The sequence below is a fragment of the Ylistrum balloti genome, unplaced genomic scaffold, assembly GCF_031769215.1.
Source record: "Ylistrum balloti isolate Yb309-2 unplaced genomic scaffold, AGI_CSIRO_Ybal_v1 Utg371294, whole genome shotgun sequence".
Classification (NCBI taxonomy): Eukaryota; Metazoa; Mollusca; class Bivalvia; order Pectinida; family Pectinidae; genus Ylistrum; species Ylistrum balloti.
In genome coordinates this window covers 135,553-142,694 of record NW_026782694.1, presented here as the reverse complement: position 1 = coordinate 142,694, position 7,142 = coordinate 135,553, and the positions used below count along the sequence as shown (strand labels likewise).

The 7,142-nt window shown below is 34.1% G+C and overlaps 1 non-coding gene across 1 annotated transcript; it reads left to right on the top strand.

Moving 5' to 3' along the window:
* The first annotated feature begins 2,575 nt into the window (after positions 1-2,575).
* On the top strand, positions 2,576-2,657 carry Trnas-uga (transfer RNA serine (anticodon UGA)). The gene has a single exon. It is a non-coding gene; the product is annotated as a tRNA-Ser (tRNA).
* Positions 2,658-7,142: the final 4,485 nt, after the last annotated feature.

Here is a 7,142-nt window from a genome sequence, read left to right as displayed (position 1 = left end):
TTGCCATCTTTTAGTTGTCATTGTGTCATGTTGTCATCTTTGAGTTGTCATTGTGTCATGTTGTAGTCTTTGAGTTGTCATTGTGCCATGTTGCCATCTTTTAGTTGTCATTGTCTCATGTTGTCATCTTTGAGTTGCTATTGTCTCATGTTGTCATCTTTGAGTTGTCATTGTGCCATGTTGTCATCTTTGAGTTGCGATTGTCTCATGTTGTCATCTTTGAGTTGTCATTGTGTCATGTTGTCATCTTTGAGTTGTCATTGTGTCATGTTGTCATCTTTGAGTTGTCATTGTGCCATGTTGTCATCATTGAGTTGTCATTGTCTCATGTTGTCATCTTTGAGTTGTCATTGTGTCATGTTGTCGTCTTTGAGTTGTCATTGTCTCATGTTGTCATCTTTGAGTTGTCATTGTGCCATGTGGTCATCCTTGAGTTGTCATTGTGCCATGTTGTCATCCTTGAGTTGTCATTGTGTCATGTTGTCATCTTTGAGTTGCCATTGTGTCATGTTGTCGTCTTTGAGTATATATTTGAGCATATTTTCAAACCATCACATTGAATTCCGATATTTTTTGACGATATATCGAGGGGTTTTTTTATCAACTTTACTGTACCAGCCATTTCAAAAGGTCCTAGTCTATGCAAGTATTTTCAAATTAAAAATGTCAATAAAATGTTCATGAATATTGACGTCATGCAAGATCATATCATCCTGAATAAGTTGTTTATTCCGTCTAATCCGATAAACATGCATAAGTAAACATTGTAAACACTTGATAAATACATTTCACGCACTGCATAACACCTTTCGAAACAAATTTATAATCATATTCAGTGGAGATCAATGACGAGTCTAAATACAAATTAAAGCCGTTTCGTCCTTCTAGGACTCGTCAATGATATTAGTAAAGGCAATGGAATCCCGTGTTTCTGTGTCGAGGTCGTGATGTTGATTGTAAATAAGGGTGGTGTATCAACTTTGACCAAGATGCCATTCAACTCTACCATCAGACTGCCGGCACCCTGACTCCGTGATATACAAGCTTCTTATCACTAACGGCGCCGATAACACTGGCATTTTCAATTATTTATGGCAGATACTCTAGTCTTCAAATTACTTCAATCTTCAGTTTTTCTATACATTTTGTATTAGTCTTTCGTTTTCATTGTATACTAACATTACACCAATACATGTAATTGTTGCTTTTTTGATTACTTTTTGTAATTCAAACGATTCTGTCGTCTTTTTTTATTTCAAAATAATCTAGTTTCTTTTTGCAAATATTTTAGTTTAATCAAGATTTGGCCGTGTCGGATTTTCATGTAAGTATTACTTATCAAAACGTGGTACAATTTGATATGGTTAATTTTTTTCTCCAGACGTTGTGAAATGACGTTGTGTTAAGGTTGACCTCGTCTGTAAAAGGTGATGTCATTCTGATGTAAAGCCCTGTCCACCTACGTCAAATGACACATTATTGGTCATCAACGATGACCAATACACTACACGTCTTAGCGTGGACAATCCAGTAAACGAGCCAAATTCAGTCAAGCCCCACAGGTATAAACGCACGTACATCTAAGGTTAATTCCCAAATACAGGTGAATGTGTATATATATGTACTTCTGATATTTGATGTGTTATGACGTCACCGACTGTCACATATGGTGTTAAGATACGCCGAGAGGTATATGATTCATCGCTGTCTTAGACTTACCTTACCAGAATAACTTTGTGTCCTTGTCTGTTTATTGGGGACTTTATATATTACACATATGGCGAACATCGTCAATATCGCGCGTAACGTCTTAAAGACCAAGTTCCCCCCCCTTCACCACTCTCTCTCTCTCTCTCTCTCTCTCTCTCTCTCTCTCTCTCTCTCTCTCTCTCTCTCTCTCTCTCTCTCTCTCTCTCTCTCTCTCTCTCTCTCTCTCTCTCTCTCTCTCTCTCTCTATCTTGTAATTTGCACAGGATATTTATAAGAATTAAGGAAAATGTGCATAGATCATTAAAATTAATTTTTACTTGAATAATATTTCTAATTATCATGAATTGTCATTGGTCCTTTTATAAACATTTACATATATTGAAACATTTTTTTAAAAGTAGCACTAAATATCTTAACAGTCATCAACGACACGGTGCTGGGTTGTCAAAAATAACATTGACGTCAAAGGTTGTTTTCATGAATTTCTCGTGGAGAATATCTGAATGAATACTTTATGGTTCGAAATTCAATATCCAAAACTAAATTCCACGTTTTCATATTTTTGAAATGAGATTAATACAGGGACGTAGATATCTACGTCCCTGATTCATATAACCCTAACTTCTTGTATGTATCCTTCACTGTGTTACAATATTTCATTTAAGTTGTCGTAAAGCTAACAATGCTTGAAATAAGTGTCGTATTTGTATCAAGCGCCCGTTAGAATCAATAGACTGCGATCAAATTCAGTAGTTCAAGAATTTGTTTTGATTTATCTGAACTCTCCTTACTTGTTAGACACGAATACAACTTTCTTGACTATTGTTAAGAAGCAATCCGGCAAATCAACGCCAGTTTATCAACTGTCACGATGGCCGAGTGGTTAAGGCGTTGGACTTGAAATCCAATGGGATTTTCCCGCGCAGGTTCGAACCCTGCTCGTGACGTCGTACTATTTTTTTTTTCTTTTTAAAAATTTTTTTTTCTTGTTTTTATTATTATTATTGTGATCTGTCTTTTTAAAGAGCATAGTAACCTGTGTCACTGCATGAAATAAAGTATCGGAGCTTTATAAAATCCACGTTTACTGTATAGATATTACATATGTCTGCTCTTAATCAAATTGGGAAGAAATTATCATTACATTCATGTATATTCGTTGTTTAAAGGGTTATCATAGGTGTTCCTGAAACCTTTAATCACTTGTTTAACTCAGAAGGCAAACGATTATAAATCATATATTTATGTTACTATCAGTATCGGGTTTAATTCAACTTATTGCCAGTGTTTGCTGTTACAAAGATATTTTATCGCTATACTGAAACAAAGAGGATTTGTGTCATTGATGAAACCAAGCAGAGAGATGAATTTCGAGCTTCGAGTCCTTGTTGGCCATGGTGTGTTGTTTTTATCACTGATGGCAGCAAAAGTCACGAATTTTCCATGTTTATGTTTCTCAATTATTTTGTCTGTTTCTTGTATTCGTCGCACTTATACATACATACAGAGTGTAGAAAACACAATAAAACGTATATCTGAGTCCGTAATTACTAATCGTGTATATTTCGTAAATTCGTAATCAAAATTAACAGTGAAGTGGGAGTGGAAAGAAACATTTAAAAAATTACTTGAAAAGAAAAAAGCGCAATTTAAAAAATAATCACCGATTGTCAATACTTTTCTAGTAATTTGGAGTCACTATATTGTAGGTATTAAGTGTGACTGTTTTTCTTCAATCAATTTGATTTCAAACATTTTTGAACAAATCGAAAACCATCTAAAGATAAACATGAAAGAGAATGATAAAGTAAAACGCCGTAGAGATTATCCTATTTAGTAAAAATGACACAAAGTTCAAACGTGGATTTTGATACAGTCATCATAGCCGGTGCCTGTTACCAATGAAGAATAGTTATGAAAATCCACAAAGGATCTCCCACGTTAGTCGCCTCTTATTAACCCACTAGATCGATAAGGAACTAAAACTTGATCTCATTGTTTTCAGGAGATGTAAAACAAAAGAAAAAAAACTGTACTAATTAGGGCACTGACTAATAATACTATCACAAAACGTCATCAATCCCTGTGTTTGATGATCGCGCTTTCTATTATTTAAACAACTTTTTTTTTTGTTTTTGTGTAATTGATGACACACCATAATGATGAAGTCTGGGTTTTTCCTAGTTCAGTTACTTAATTTGACCTGTCCATGTCAATTACAGTTTTTTTCCGTGTGTGAGTACATTCAGCATTACGTGTAGTCCCCTTTGGCCTTCAGTGTGGTTGTCGCGGTCTATTTCATCCTAGCCTTTGATTCATTCAGCCTTTGTGTTTCCATCCTACGATAAAGAGAAGCAGGATGAAGACTCATTCAAATTGTATGAATCAGTTCGATTGTATAAATGACTCCGGTCACCGAAGTACAGAAGTAGTGCTCGAAACATTTTGTAATCGATGCAGGGAATTCTATTGATTCTCTAGTTATTCCGATACAAGATCGATAGCTAATGAGCTGCAATCAGGCAATCAATTTATTACCAATTATGTCATTGATTGGGAAGGAAATTGATTTTTATTTTTGAATAAAAAGACTCTTTTTATCATATTACTCACTCTTAAGTTGCTCGAATAATATATATTTTTCAATTACATATACGAAGTTGATCATAACATTATTTTGCCTTGCTAGCCATGAAGCGTACGACAGTAAACGATAGAAGTATTATCTAAATCTACACTAGCATGTCATGTGTAGTACAATCAAAAAATTCGAAGTTCCTGGTTCTTATGTTTACCTGTTAATTGGTGATGTTGTCTTTCCTTTTCTTTTGCCGTCTCACGGATTTTCTTTTATCTCATCCTTTGTAAGTTCACCTCATCAATATTTTTTGTGTAGCCTTTCATTTTGTCTTTTCTGTTGCTTGTAGATCTAACTTCCAATATCTTCAGAAACTGCAGTTATTCATTAAATCTAGTAACATATTTTGATTTAATTTTCCATAGTATTAATAATATAAATATATGCATGTTTCTATGATGGTCATTCTTTTCCATGTAAATGTATATTGGGAGAGGACGTAAGTAAGCTGTTATAATGTTTGCCTCATCCGTAATTCAATAGTTGACAATAAATGTATTTCAATAAAAAGATCCGGATGTCTTTCTCATATAACCGGAACGTGACGTGACACTCTACCATAACAGACGTGCTTCGTAACATGTAAGTATGTTACAGAAAAGTGATTCACGGACAAACAGACGTACGCTCAGAGAATGAATACGTAGATTTTCTTTATCTCAGACACTGTACGGCAATACAGGTGACATGCACTCCATAATACAATCACAGGTCTTTACAGCTAAATTTATCCCAGACGTACCGCCTATAAATATTAACTTTTTATCTTTAAACACAAAACATTGTCTGCAGGTGTCACATTATAGAGTGAGTCTCAATTTCATAGATAAATTGAAGATTTCACATTCTAAAACAGATCACGAACACACCTGTACCGGCACAAAACGTACCTTAGTCCGTCAGACAAGCTGAAATAAAATCTATTTTTAAATAGACCTCATACTTATATATAATGATATAAATGTATATACATATATGAACTTCACCAATCAAACCATGAAACTTTTAAAATACTCTGAGCAAGTGTGTCTAAGTTTTGTTTTTTTTTCAAGCGAAGATCGTATGATAGATGAAGAACATTTTGAAATTAGTAAGTAGGCTACTTTATTTACAAGACTTTCAAAATTATGACCTAAAATTGTTCAACATTATAAATCAAACGTCATCTCCTCAGATGAATTCACTTAATAATCAGGATAATCAAAAGTGGATTAGATTAGGGAAAAAATAACAAAATGGATATAGATGGATGTTGCCTTGGAAACGAAAATACAGCTTTAACGGAGAAAGTTAAAAAAAAACCCACACATTTCATGGCACGGATAGATAAGTAGATATATTTTGATGGTACAAATCTCACTTGTACTCATAAGTTTCATTTGGGACTCTCGAGACTCATTTTGGATTCATTCTGGACTCGCGAGACTCATTTTGGACTCATTCTGGACTCGCGAGATTAATTTTGGACTCATTCTGGACTCGCGAGACTCATTTTGGACTCATGAGACTCATTTTGGACTCATTCTGAACTCGCGAGACTCATTTTGGACTCGCGCGACTCATTTTGTCTCTTGAACTCAGAATGATTTCTTTGGGTCCAAACCGAGTTTCGTGAGGCCTAGGACCATTAACATATACCTACTTAGATATGAAGTTTGAGTTAAAATTTAAAATAAAATACTTTAGTGCTTGTTGAGAATTAAATATCATAAATCTTGGCGAATTAATACTTCGACATAAGAACGTAAGAACAAAAACTGTCAAAATATATATATATTCCCAAAAGTGTTATACAGAAGATGTTAGTGATGCTAAACTGATATAGTTGCTATGAAACCTCATACAGATTTACGTTAAAAAATATCGATTTTTCAGTCACCTCGCAAGACATGTGAACGGGTAATGGCTAGGAAGTAAAATGCACGTGGGCGGGTTATGTGATTTAATACCCTGATTAGTCTCTTAATCCCTTGTCTCGGCAGTTCTATTCAAACTCACCCGCTTTAAAATCAATTGATGTGCATGTAGTGCTGTGTCGTTATGTTCAAGCTGAAGAGGAAAGATATAAACAGATATTTAAACAACGACATTCACATCATTAGTTCTATTGTGTGAAATATTCAAAAATTTAAAAAAAAAAATGAAATTTTATTCACATATTTACATACAGGTGCTGAATTAACAGGTATGAGATAAGTGGGAATTACGTCTTGAATTAAGTATATGTATACTGAATATAAACAAAGAAAAAAAACTCATGAAACTTGATTTAAAGTCACAGGTAATCATATTGAAACAGGCTTATGAGTTCAAAATCGTAATTAGAATGATAATTAAATTGTTTCTTGGGTATAATCATTTAATTGATTGACTTATGATGCAGCGACAAACATTATGACGTAGTAGTATTGTGTGACGTCATATTTGCCAATAAGAAAATCTCTTTTTATTTCTTATATTGATATAGGGATTTAAACATGATTTCTGCCAGGGACAAACAGCTTCTACCGGAGAGGAATGTTTTGCTTGTCTCAGATATCAACCAAGCTTAGGTTATCAAGAAAGAGCTCTTTTTCACTGTACTTAAAATAAACAGCAACTTCTTTTGAATCTGTTTTTGAAGCAATACATGTGCTGGTTCCCGTTGCCGTTATTGTTGCTGTTTGCTGACGTCATCTTTATGTACATATCTTCCTTACCGGAAGTCTAAATAGTGTTTCTTTCATGTAGAATACATCTTTATCATCTTGTCAAATAATGAATGGAATATTGAAAATTAATCTCTAAAATCAAG